The sequence below is a fragment of the Balaenoptera physalus genome (assembly GCF_965194825.1).
Source record: "Balaenoptera physalus genome assembly, chromosome: 16".
Classification (NCBI taxonomy): Eukaryota; Metazoa; Chordata; class Mammalia; order Artiodactyla; family Balaenopteridae; genus Balaenoptera; species Balaenoptera physalus.
The window spans coordinates 11,296,147-11,308,332 of NC_138898.1; positions in this window are offsets into that span (position 1 = coordinate 11,296,147).

Consider the following 12,186-nt stretch of genomic DNA (forward strand, 5'->3'; position numbering starts at 1 on the left):
AAACAGAGGACCGACTACTGCAGTACCCGCCTCCCCTGTTTTTCCTGCTTTTGTCCTGGCTTCTACAGTCCATTTTCCACACGCAGCCAGAGGAATCCTGTGAAAACCCAAGTCAGACCTTGCCCCTCCTCTGCTCAGAACCCTCCATGGCTCCCACTTCATGTGGAGAAACAACGATGCACAGGGTCCTGCATGTCCTGTCCCCACCCGCTCCCTGCCCTCACCCCCCTTCTCTCCCTCTGCTCCAGACACACTGGCCTCTTCCCTGCTGCACCCCACCTCAGGGCCTTTGCACTGAGTGGCTGTTCCCATTGTCTGGAAACCTCTTCCTCCTGATGGTTCCCTCCATCACCTCTTAGAGATTGTTGCTCATATGTTACCTGCTTAGCGAGGCTGTCTGTGACCCACCTATTTAAACCCCCAGCACACCCCATCTCCTTTTCCCGCTTTATTTCTCTCTGTAGCACTGGTCCTTTCAAATATAATATACAACTTATTTATCTTGTTTATTGTCTGCTCACCCCACAAAAGTGTGAACTCCATGGGGGCAGAGACCTCTGACTGTCTCATGTCCTGCTGTGTCCCCAGCGCCTGACACACAGGAAATGCTCAGTAAATATTTGTTGAATGAATGAATCCTCTTTTCCCTCAGAATAATTTTCTGAGGGTTTAGCTGGAACAGAGCTTATGACCTTTGCCCTGGGGTCCAGATACAGAAGTGACTTGCCCAGGGTCACTCAGCTCACAAGTGGACAGTTGATCTGGCCCCAAAGTCTGTGATTTTTTTTCTTCTCCATTCTAGGCTGCCCCTCTGGGATTTAGGTCCCACATCAACCACATTACCACTTCTGGGGGCTGCTCTCCTTGGCTGCACCTTAAGCTGGAGGCTCAGAGAGATGAAGTGACTTGGTCAAGGTCACAGAGCAACTAAGGGTGTGAATTCAGGTCTTTCTGCCTCTGTGTTTTGAGCATTTTCCACTAAAACAGCTCTGTCTCTCTCCCCTCCTCCTTTCCTCTTTTCAGCCAATGTGTTTGCAGCTGAAATATCAGGCCTGCTGCGTGCAGCCTTGACATCCACCACATCCCGGGCCTGGCCCCGCCTGCCACCCTGGCCCGGCCGCGAGCACAGCGCCTGGTCCCACATGCCTCAGGGATGAGCTACGGAGAGTGTGACCAGGCCCAGCTGACACATCTCAGAGCAGATGTGGGTCTGCCTCCCACGGGTCCAGCCGGCCAAGCCAAGTCTCAGCCCACCACCCATCCCCCAGGGCGGGATGCCGGGCCCTGTGGAGCACGGGAAGAGGAGAACAGTGACCCTGGAGAGTTCACGTTAGGCAGAGATTAAGGGGCTCAGGGCTTGAACCAGGGCCAAGGCCTTGGTGGTCATGGAGGGAAAAGAGACAGTTTTTCAGGGCTGAAAACTCAGCGCCACCAGGGGCCAGGCAGGGATTTTAAATGAGTGAAGAGGGCCAGAGTAAGATGATAAATAGTTATTATTCCTTGGCCCCAGTTTCAGAGAGACAAGAGGGAGTGGTGGGGACTGGGGCATATGCCCTGTCTAAAGCTGAGTGTGGGCCCTTGAGAATGGGGACCCAGTGCAATCAGATCTTCAGATCCTCTGATTTTCCAGTGGGTGTCAGAAACACGGGTTATTATCTAATATCTACAGATTTTTTAATGTTGGCTCCATTCATTTATAAATTCAGTTTGGACCGAATTTGGCCAACCCAAGGGCCAGATTCAGTCCCTTGGGCCTCCAGTTTGCAACCTCTACTTGGCCAAAGAGAACAGCCAGAGAAGGAACAGATCATAGCCTGATCCTGAGTCAGGATCTGAGGGTCGGGACGGTGGCCAGAACCCAGTGCCAGCAGCTCCGAGGGACTGTGGAAAAGGTTCCTGTCATCTGGTCCCCCTCCTTCATCTCACGGGGTTGAGCCTCCCCACCCGCCCGCCTGCTCCAGCTGGCTGTGGGGTGGAAGGGGGCCTGGGTAGGGACTGAGGTCTCCTTTCCCACATGGGACACAGCTGTGGATGTGTTTTCCAGGCAGATCCCAATTTCTCTCTCCTGTCCCACATGGCCCTGCAACCCCAGGAAGTAGGTGACCCTGTGCCCCAGGTCACCCCCCCCTAAAGCCATGCCCTCAGCAGCCTGTTCACATGCCTGCCTCACCCCCCATGTTCCAAGCCACATGCTTCCACAGCCATCACTTTGAATCTTCACCACATCCTTTCATGACCAATTTTCAGATGAGGAAATTGAGGCTCAGGGAGGGAAAATGACTGGCCCAGGGCCCTACCATGAGAATGCAGAGGAGCTGGACTCAAGCTCAGGCCTCACACGCTGGATAACGGGGGGCCTCACCCCATCTCTTCCTGCTAGAACCCAGCCCATCCTCCAAGGCTCAGCCCCAGTGCTTCCTCCTGGTTTATTTAACAAGCAACCAGGTCCTAGACCAGGTGCTGGATATTCAGAAATGAACAGACAGGGTTTGTCTCAGGTTCCCCCATAGTGTTTGTTGAATGAATATTTTACTCACTTACTGGGAATCTCATTTTCCCAAGTCATGGGCCCTGTCCACATCCAATCTGTCTCAGCCCCGACATCTCGTTTCTCTGACCACATGTCTGCATGCTTCCCAGATGTCTGCCCCTGCATGGGCCCCCAGGCATCCTTCAAATCAATGCACCCAAAGTGAACTCGGCGATTTCCCCCTAAACTGCTCCTCTGCCTCCGTTTTCCTCCTCATAGAAGGCCCCACCATCTGCCCAATGGCCAAAACCAGAAGCCCAAGCATTGTCCATTATACCTCCCCCTCCACACCCTCAACCCAATTGGTCACCAAGGCCAGGGAGTCTTGTCCTCAATGTTCTTCAAATCTGTCTGTCCCTCACATCTTCCTTGGGTGACTACATTCTCTTCCTCACTGTTTGCCCTGCGTGGGAACTTCCTCTTTCCCAAATCCAACTTCCCACAGCAGCTGGGTGACATTTACTATTTCCTGCAGCTATCAGATGTAGCTCCCCATTACCTTCAGAAGGCAGTTCAAACACCTTGGCCAGCCTTAAAACCCCTGCTCGGTCCAGTGACCTCGCCCCTGTTCCTACACATTCCAGGTAACCTGAACTCCTCTCACTTTTCTAATGTGCTATGTTTTCTCTCATCTCTGAGCCTTTGCAAGGCTGTTCCTTCTGTCTGGAGTGTTCTTCCCTCCCTACCCCCATCTCTTGTCTGACTACTATGCAAACACCCTGCAGGACTCAACTTAGGTGTCATGGGCTTCATAAAACCTCCCTGACCTCCTAACCCTGGTTTAGGTATCCACTGGGGTCCTACCACCCCCTCTGTGTGAGTCAGATTACAGCCACAGGAACCAGAAACCCCTCCAGTTATTTTATACAGAAAGGATGGAATACAGGGAATAGGGCACTCACAAAATCGCTAGAAAGGCAGGATGGGCTCCAGAATGACAGAGCAGAACTTGCCCGTCGAGGGAGCTGCCACCTCAGCCAGTCAGGATGGTGGGGAACCAGCAGGCCACCACAGGGACTGTTGGCTTTCAGAACACACACTACAGCAGTGATCCAGAGATTAGGAGGCCACTACCACCACTTCTGGACCCCTGAAACTGGTAACCAGGCATGGTATGTTGCTACAAAAAAAATGTGGTCATGACCACGTTCATCAGCAGAAAGAGAGTGAAGGCAAAAACCGGATGGCCTCTACTTTCTGAATCTCATGGGAGAGCATGTGATTGGCAGAACGTAAGGAGCATACAGAACCCTGTCTGCAGAGGAGACTGGGAAATGTGGCTTGTAGCTTTCCAGTCTCTGCATCCTTTAGCCAGAAGAAGATATTAGCGTAAATGGACGCTGAGTACCAGTGGGTACTGAGTAACGTAAATGGATGCTGAGTACCAAAGGTGATGTCTCAGGATTCCCCACCACAGCCCCAATCAGCCTGTGTTTACTTATCTGTATTTCCTACCAGACTGTGAGAACTTTAAGGGACACAGCATTGCCTTAGATACCTCTGGTTCACCAGCATTTATTGAGCACTTACTATGCCCTGGGCACTAGGCTATGTGCTTTACACACTTGTTTACATATTTGCACCCAGTAGGGTAGAGATTATTACTATCCCTATTTTATACATGAAGAGGAGGCCCAGAAAGATGAAGTAATTTTCCTAAGGTCACCCAGCCCGGAAGTATTAAGAAATGAGATTTAAAAATGAAATCTGTTTGACTTTACACTTTAAACACTTGCCATGGGACTTCCCTGGTGGTGCAGTGGTTAAGAATCTACCTGCCAATGCAGGGGACACGGGCAGGTTCGATCCCTGGTCCAGGAAGATCCCACGTGCCGCGGAGCAACTAAGCCCATGCGCAACAACTACTGAGCCTGAGCTTTAGAGCCCACGAGCCACAACTACTGAGCCTGTGCGCCACAACTACTGAAGCCCGCGCGCCTAAAGCCCATGCTCCACAAGAGAAGCCACCATAATGAGAAGCACGCGCACTGCAACGAAGAGTAGCCCCCGCTCGCCGCAACTAGAGAAAGCCCAGCCCACGCGCAGCAACGAAGACCCAACGCAGCCATAAATAAATAAATAAAATAATAATAAGCAGTTGCCACTATGAGAGGCAGTTTTGTCTTCTCACAGCGATCTTCTCCCAAGCCTTCAGAAAAGTCATGGTAATGCTGTGCAATGAACAAATGAATCCACAAGTGACCCTTTCATTGGAATAATCCCTGTCCCCATCTCAGCCACCTTCATCCCTCTGGGCCTGGGTTCCTCTCCATGGACAGGCCTTGAGAAATAGAAAGAAACTAACTGTGCTGTGCTGGAACTCTTCACCTAGGGTTGTAGATGGCTGCTAGGCTTAACGGCCACCACTGTCTTAAAACTGGTTACATTTTGTATCTGTGAGGAGTTTTCTGGAGATATGGGTCATAACTTTCATTAAATTCTCAAGCTCCAAAAATTTGACAGACCGCTACCCCAGGGAGGGATGCAGGGATCTTGCTGCCATCCTGACCTCAGTTCAGACCTTATGACATTGCACTCATTCACTTGTGCATCCATCCATTCACCTACCTATTCATCCACTCCCCATCCACCCATTCATACATTTTTACTCCCACCCATCCATTCATCCATCCACTCATCCGCCTACCCATCCAACCATTCATCCATCCATCCACCCACTGACCCATCCATCCACCTACTTTCTCATTTATCCATCCATCCATGCAATCATTCATCAATCTGCCCATCCATTCAATCATTAAATCACTATCTATCAATCCATCTATTCATTTATCCTTTTATGTGTTTATTCATCTAGCCATCTATTAATTTGTCCATCATTTCATTTATTATTTATTTACTCATTTAATTATATGTTTATCTATTCATTCATCCATCAGTAATTCACAGTATCCAACCATGAAATCATCTATACCACACATCTCATAATTTATCATCCATTATCCATTTATTTATTCAACCATCCATCCATCATCCATCTATGCATTTATCCACTAATTTCTTTATTCATCCATCCATCTATCCATCCTTCCATTAAGTCAGTTCTTCATCATTTCACTCATTGATTCATCTATTCTTTCATTTATCTATCTCTTCATCCATTTCATCCATCCACAAACAGTTCCCTCATCCATCCACCCAGGTACCCAACCACAAATCATCCTGTCGACCATCCACCCATCCATCAAAACATCACTCACCCTTCCACCCATTAAATTCTCCATCCACTCATTCTGCTCCCTGTACCAAAACCAAGAGATGAATCAGAACTGGTCCCTCCCTTGAGAAGCTCACAGTCTAGTGACAGGAACAGATAGTTAAAACTCAAGGTGGAGAATATTAGGAGGTTAAAATGAGCTCCAGGCAGGTGCTTTCACAGGAGGGAACTTGGGTCCATCTGGGGATTTAGAGAAAGTTCCTTGGAAGAGGTGGCATCTAAACCAGGATTCATAAAGACAGGAAATCAGTGAACAAGCTCCCTTAGATATCTCAGAGGGTGACTTACAGAACACCCACCCACCTAGATGCTCACTGAGCTTGTTAAGACTTTAAAGGCTCTGAGAAGTCCTGCAACAAATGTTAACATTGTTAACCACAGTAATTCTCAAATTCATTGGACCATAGAAACCTTTTCCCCACTTTACTCCTATTAATATCCCAGAGAATCTGTGTCCCTTAGAACCTCATTTGGGAAATGCTAGTCTGGTCCAAACTCCTTGTTTCCACAAACAAGAAAACAAGGTTTCAAAAAACAGTCTCTGTCCTCAAATTTTTTCCATCAAGAGATAAGATGAAATGCACAATATATGCCTAGGACTTTTATTTTTTTCATCCCTAAAGCTGAGCACAGTGCCTGGCACACAGTAGGTGTTCAATAAGCATTTGTGAAAAGAATGTTGTTATTGAAAGAGTCACTCCAAAATGACCCCTGGTTCTTACGCTCTCCCCATTCCCAGTGACCCCTTTATGACCTCAGCCAACTCCATAGCTCCCAGACTCAGTTTTTCAGTCTGAGAAATGGCCAGTAAAATCATCTCCGTAGAACTGATGCAGGAAGCACATGCTTACACTCAGCTTTCGTTGCAGACTCTGTCTCGGGATGTAGCTCTGACCACCCCGCCACTTTCTCACACCAGCAAGTTGAGTTTCCAGCCAGCAATGAGACCTTTGGGCCTTGCTGATCCTTCACGGCTGAGGCTGGAACATACCTGGAAACTGCCTGAGTAATCCCATGGCGTCCCTGCCCAGCCTGATGGGGCATGAACTGGAAATTCCCTATAATATTGCTAATTAAATGATTCCTCCTCCCTCCTTCTCCTTTTACCCTGGCCTCCCACTCTCCCTTACTCAGCTCCCTAAGTGCCTCCAGAAACCTCTGCAAAGGAGTCCGACTGGTTTGGGGAGGGCTGAGCAGCTACTTCCCCTTCCAAACGCCCACCTGCCCGCCCACTGCCTGGAGCCCAGGCCGTGCGACCTGCCGGGAGTTGTGGGCTGTGCAGCTCTAGAACACAGAGCCTGATACCCACATCAGATAAAGGGGCCACTAAGTGCCTCCTCGGCCCAAGCCCAACCCTTGTGCAATTCAGATCTTTGTCCCATAGAGACAGTCACAGGGATGAGCAGATGTGCTTATCTGATGGGGCCACAAGGCCTCCAGATCATTCCAGGGGCTGTTTTCTCAGTCAGTCTTTGGACTCTTCTCTGCCATGCAACTGTGCATGCTCTTCCCCTACTTGGGCACGTCCTCATCTTCCTTCCAGCCGTTCAACATTTATTAGGCACTTCCTGTGTGCCCAGCCCTGTGCTAGGTGCTGGGGACATAAACAAGACAAAGTCCTTGCCCCGTGGAATTCACAGTCTGATGGGGAGGGGGGCAGATACCTAAAAAAATAATGGTCACGATAACATGGTTGAATCTCAAATCATTATGCTGAGGGAAAGAAGCCTAACAAAGAAGAATACAGTAAATGATTCCACTTACAGAAAATTCTAGAGAACACAGACTAATCTACAGCAACAGAAAGCTGATTGGCAGTTACCTGGCCATGGGGGTGGCGGGGGGGTTGGGGGGTAGCGAGGAGGATGGATGACAAAAGGACATAAGGAAACCTTTGGGGCTGGTGGATATGTTTACCATCTTGGTTGTGTTGGTGGCTTCATGAGTGCATACGTATGTCAAAACTCATCTAAGTGCACCCTGGAAGATGTGCCATTTATTGCATGTCTGTTAAACCTCAGTGAAGCTGCTTAAAAAGGTAGTTTGTGAGGCAGTGTGACCAGTGCAGCAATGGGGAAACTCAGGAGGGGCATGGGAGAAGGACTGGGAGGGTAGTCAGGGAAGGCTTCTTGAAGAAGGGGACTGTGGAGCAAAGTTTTGAAGATGAAAGTGAGTCCCATCAAGAAAGAAGAAAAGAGAGTGGTATCTTAATACCATCTCTTTCCAGATGGCCTGAGTTCAAATCCTGACTCCCCTGCTTACAGGCTATGTGGCTTTCGGCAAGAGATTTGACTCATCAGACTCAGTTTTCTCATCTGTAAAATCGATCCCATAATAGTATTTATCTCATAAGGCTGGTGGGAGATGTAAATTACGGAAAGCACTTGGCCTGGCACCCATTGGTCACAGCTTCTACAAAAGCCCTGAGGCAGGAAGGGACAGTGACCTGAATGATAGTGAGGAAGTCCAAGTGGCTTCATCAGAGAGAGGGAGGGAGAGGCCTCAGGGGCCAGGGCCACAGGACGTCTAGGCCATGGTGAGGGTTGGAGCTGTCTCCTGAGGACTGGGGAGCCAAGGAAGGGCTAGAAGCAAGGGAGTTTCATCATCAAGCCTATCCTCTTATCAAAGTCACTCTGATTATTAAAAAAAAAAATTTACAGTTGGGAAACTGAGGCTTAAACAGAAAAAGATTCAGCCAAGTTCCTGTGGAATCACAGTGCTTAAAGGGAAGTGGTCTCTCATTCATCCAAACTCCTATAAGCAGATGAAGAACTGTTATCTGGGTCTGCTTGCATGCCTCCAGTGATGGGGAGCTCACTACCTAAACTGTTGTGCAGTTCTTAGTTCTTAGGGCTCAACTAAGAGAGGTCTCCAAAATTGGCCCCGGCTTTTCCCTCTGGTGCTTCCCAGACACCAGCTGCTCCTCTGGCCAGAGTCACACTGAGAGGAGCCCAGTAGACAGGAGAGGAAGTGGGAAGAGATATGAGTTATGACAGAGGCTTCCTGGGTGCTGCCACCAGCTCCCTGCCACAAGGTCCTAGGACGTACCCTTTCCTTCTCTGGGCTTCAGTTTCTGTAAATGGAGATGTTCATTGTTCCACAGTCTCCTTCCAGCTCTTAGAAATAGATTTGGCCCTGCACAGGTGCCTGGAGGGGGCTGGGGCAGGCACAGGGGGTTCACCAGTCCCCCCCATCCACTCCCATCTGTGGAGCCAGGGTCGACCTCGAGGCAGGCAGGCCAAGCAGGCCTGTCTGGGGATAAAGGCAGGTGCCCCAGGGTGCAGCCAGCTTAATAACAGGTTCTGGGATCCAGGGGGTTTGAACGCAGGAGAATAGGTTCAGACACAAATTGAGCAGCCCATGTTCCTGTCTGTAGCTCTGAAAGCTGATGGTTCCCACACCCAGTGGGCTTGGCCCCCACTCTCTTCAAACCCATTCACCCTGAGGGTGCCCCCTTCTGTGTGCTTACTGTATGCCAAGCTTCTCACTGTACTCAAAATAAGATCCACACTCCTGACACTGGCCCTGCCCACACCTGACCTCTCCTCCTACCCCCTCTCCTCAATCACTTCTGTACCCAGGGCCTTCCTGATGCTCCACAAACATGCCAAGCTGGTGCTGCCTCAGGGCCTTTGCACTGGCTGCTCCTCCTGCCCAGAACTCTCTTCCTCCAGATCTTGCCATGGCGGCTCATCCTCAGGCCTCAGCTCCAAGGTCACCTTCTCTGACAGTCCTTCCCTGACTCCATCCTGTTGCTCACCCTCATCATCCTGTCTTATTTTCCTCCACCAAAGGCTTCATTAGGATGTCTTATCCCCCTGGTGTGGCGTCTGCCTCTCTGGATTTGAAGCCTTAGATGGCAGAGACTACAACTGGCCCAGTGCTAGGTCTGATGTCACCAGGCCCAGGCCGGGCACAGCCTGGCACCCACCTATCAGTGTAGGTTAAATGAACAAGTGAAATAGATGTTGGAGATTTTGAGCCCACTCTGGGGGCTGTCAATGCTTCATCTACATAGACCCTTCTCACCTCCACATGGATGGGCTGGAAGGATGCCTATGCCAGATTTGCTGTGCCCCTGTACACACCTGCACGTGTGTGTGTGCATACACACACACACACACACACACACACCACCACCACCACCACTACCAACACCACCACCACCACAAGCACCCCAGCACCCCCTGCCTCCATACCAGCCCTTGGCACCCAAACTTCTCAACTTTCCTTCCTTTCTCCAGGCTCCAGCTGGCCCCGTGCCAGCTCCTCTCCCCCAACCTGCCTGCCTGCCGTGGCCACCAGACTCATAAAGGATGAGGAAGGGCCTGGGGTGGGCTGGCTGGGTGCCATGTGAACACAGCCCCTGGGGCCCTCGCCTCCCCCTGAGCTGCCAGACACCTGCATAATGAGTGTCATTACTAGGGACCCACCGGGCAGGCCCTGGCTCGACCCAGCCACCCAGGCTGTGAACAATGCTGGGGATGGGGTTTGGGGAACATGGTGGGGTGAGGGGTGGTGGGGAGTGCCTCTGTTCTTCCCAGCCCCAAAGCTCAGCCCTGGATTTCTGGATCAGCAAAGACAGCCTCCCATCTCCCACACAGACTCCCAAACCTCAGGTTCCTATCATACCCCATGCTCAGCTCAGAAGGAGACAAAGGAGGAAAAACATTTATTGAGTACCTACTGTATGCCCACTTGGTGCTAAGAGCTGGTATTGTCACTTCCCACTGTAGACACCATCTCATCCATTCACCCGTCATCTGACTGCTTATGGTCTCTCTCCCCAACTTGAGTACAAAACATGGAGAACATTTATGGAGCGCCTACTATGTACCTGTGCTAAACACATGGATTAACTCATATGTTCTTAAAACAGCCCTATGAGGTGGGTGCTATAATTATTCCGTTTACAGATAAGGCTCAGAGAGGTAAGGCAACTCGCCCAAAGCCGTGCAGTTGATAAGTGGTGGGCCATCTGGTTCAGAGTGCATGTTCTTAACTGCTTGCTACTCCACACCACCTCTTCCATCAGAGCAGGAGGTTTTGTCAATGCTGTGGTGTCCCCAGTGCCCAGTCTAGTGCCTGGCACGTAGTAGGTGCTCAAAAAACAGTGAATGAGTGACTGAAAGAATAATCTCACTAAGTTCCGACGGTATCTTTCCAGGTGCTATTTATAGATGAGAAAACCAAGGCTCAGAGAGGTAAAGTGACTTGCCACAGGCCACACAGTGAAGACACCCCAGAACTGAGATTTGAACCTCAGGTGTCTTTTGTAAAAGTCGGGATGGGAGTTCATGCCCCTCTGCCCTCCTGCCCCCTTGTGGCCCTGACCCCTCTCTAGGCTGCCCCCACCCCTGGACCATGGGGCGCCTTGGTGTCCCTAGGGTCCAGCCTGGGCCTGGCACATAGAAGGCCTTCAGATTGAAATTGCAGCTTCTCTCCTTGGCTCCAAGGCCTTCCAGGACCAGGATCCTGACAACATCACCCCGTCACCTCTCCTAACTCCTGAGCGATGATGAATTTCCCAAACACAGCCTACTCTCCCTTACCTCTGGGCTTCCCTACACGCTGTTCCCTCTACCAGGAGCACTATTCCAGAAACTCTGTCCCAACCTCAGCTTAGAGGGCACCTCCTCTGCCAGGAAGCTCACAGCTCTTAGGGCTTTGCAAGGGCTCCCACTCTGCTGACCCATGGGCCACTTACTCCTCAGATGTTCTGACTTCACTCTTCTTAGGGGGAGGTGCCCTGAACTGGCTGTCCAACCACCTCGGTTTCATCCACACCTTACCACTGACCTTCTGAGTGAACTTGACCTAGGCCCTTGTTAGTTCATCTGTCAGATGGGTAGAAAATTTGAAGTGAAAGTGGTAAGTGAAGGCTTGATGTCCATCAAATTGGGTCATGTCAGTCCCTTCCCCACACAAATCCCACCAGTGGCACTCAACCCACAACTCGCTGCGTGATCTGACCCCCGCCAAGCTCTCTAACATCACCTCCTTTCCCTTCCTTCACTCCCCTCCAGCCACCTGGCCTCCTTGCCTTTCCTGGAACATTCCAAGCCCCAACCCACCCCAGGGCCTTTGCCCTTGCTGTTACCCCTGCTGGAAATCTCTTCCCCCAGGGTCTGTTCCTTCTCCTCCTTCAGATGTCTCTCCAGGTCACCTCTTCAGAGAAGCCCTCTCTGACCCATGCAGCTCCCAAACACCTCTGTTTATTTCTACCACGGAGCTTCTCCGCGGCTGAAATCATCTATTCCTGTGTTCGCTCACTGATCTGTCTCCTCCACCAGAATGCATACAGAGACCTGGTTCACTGCTGGGTCTCCTGGAGTCTGGTAGACAGTAGGTGCTCAAGCAACAGTTGTGGAATGAAAAGAAGATGATCAAAGTGCTGCCCCGCCCTTGCCTAACCCCC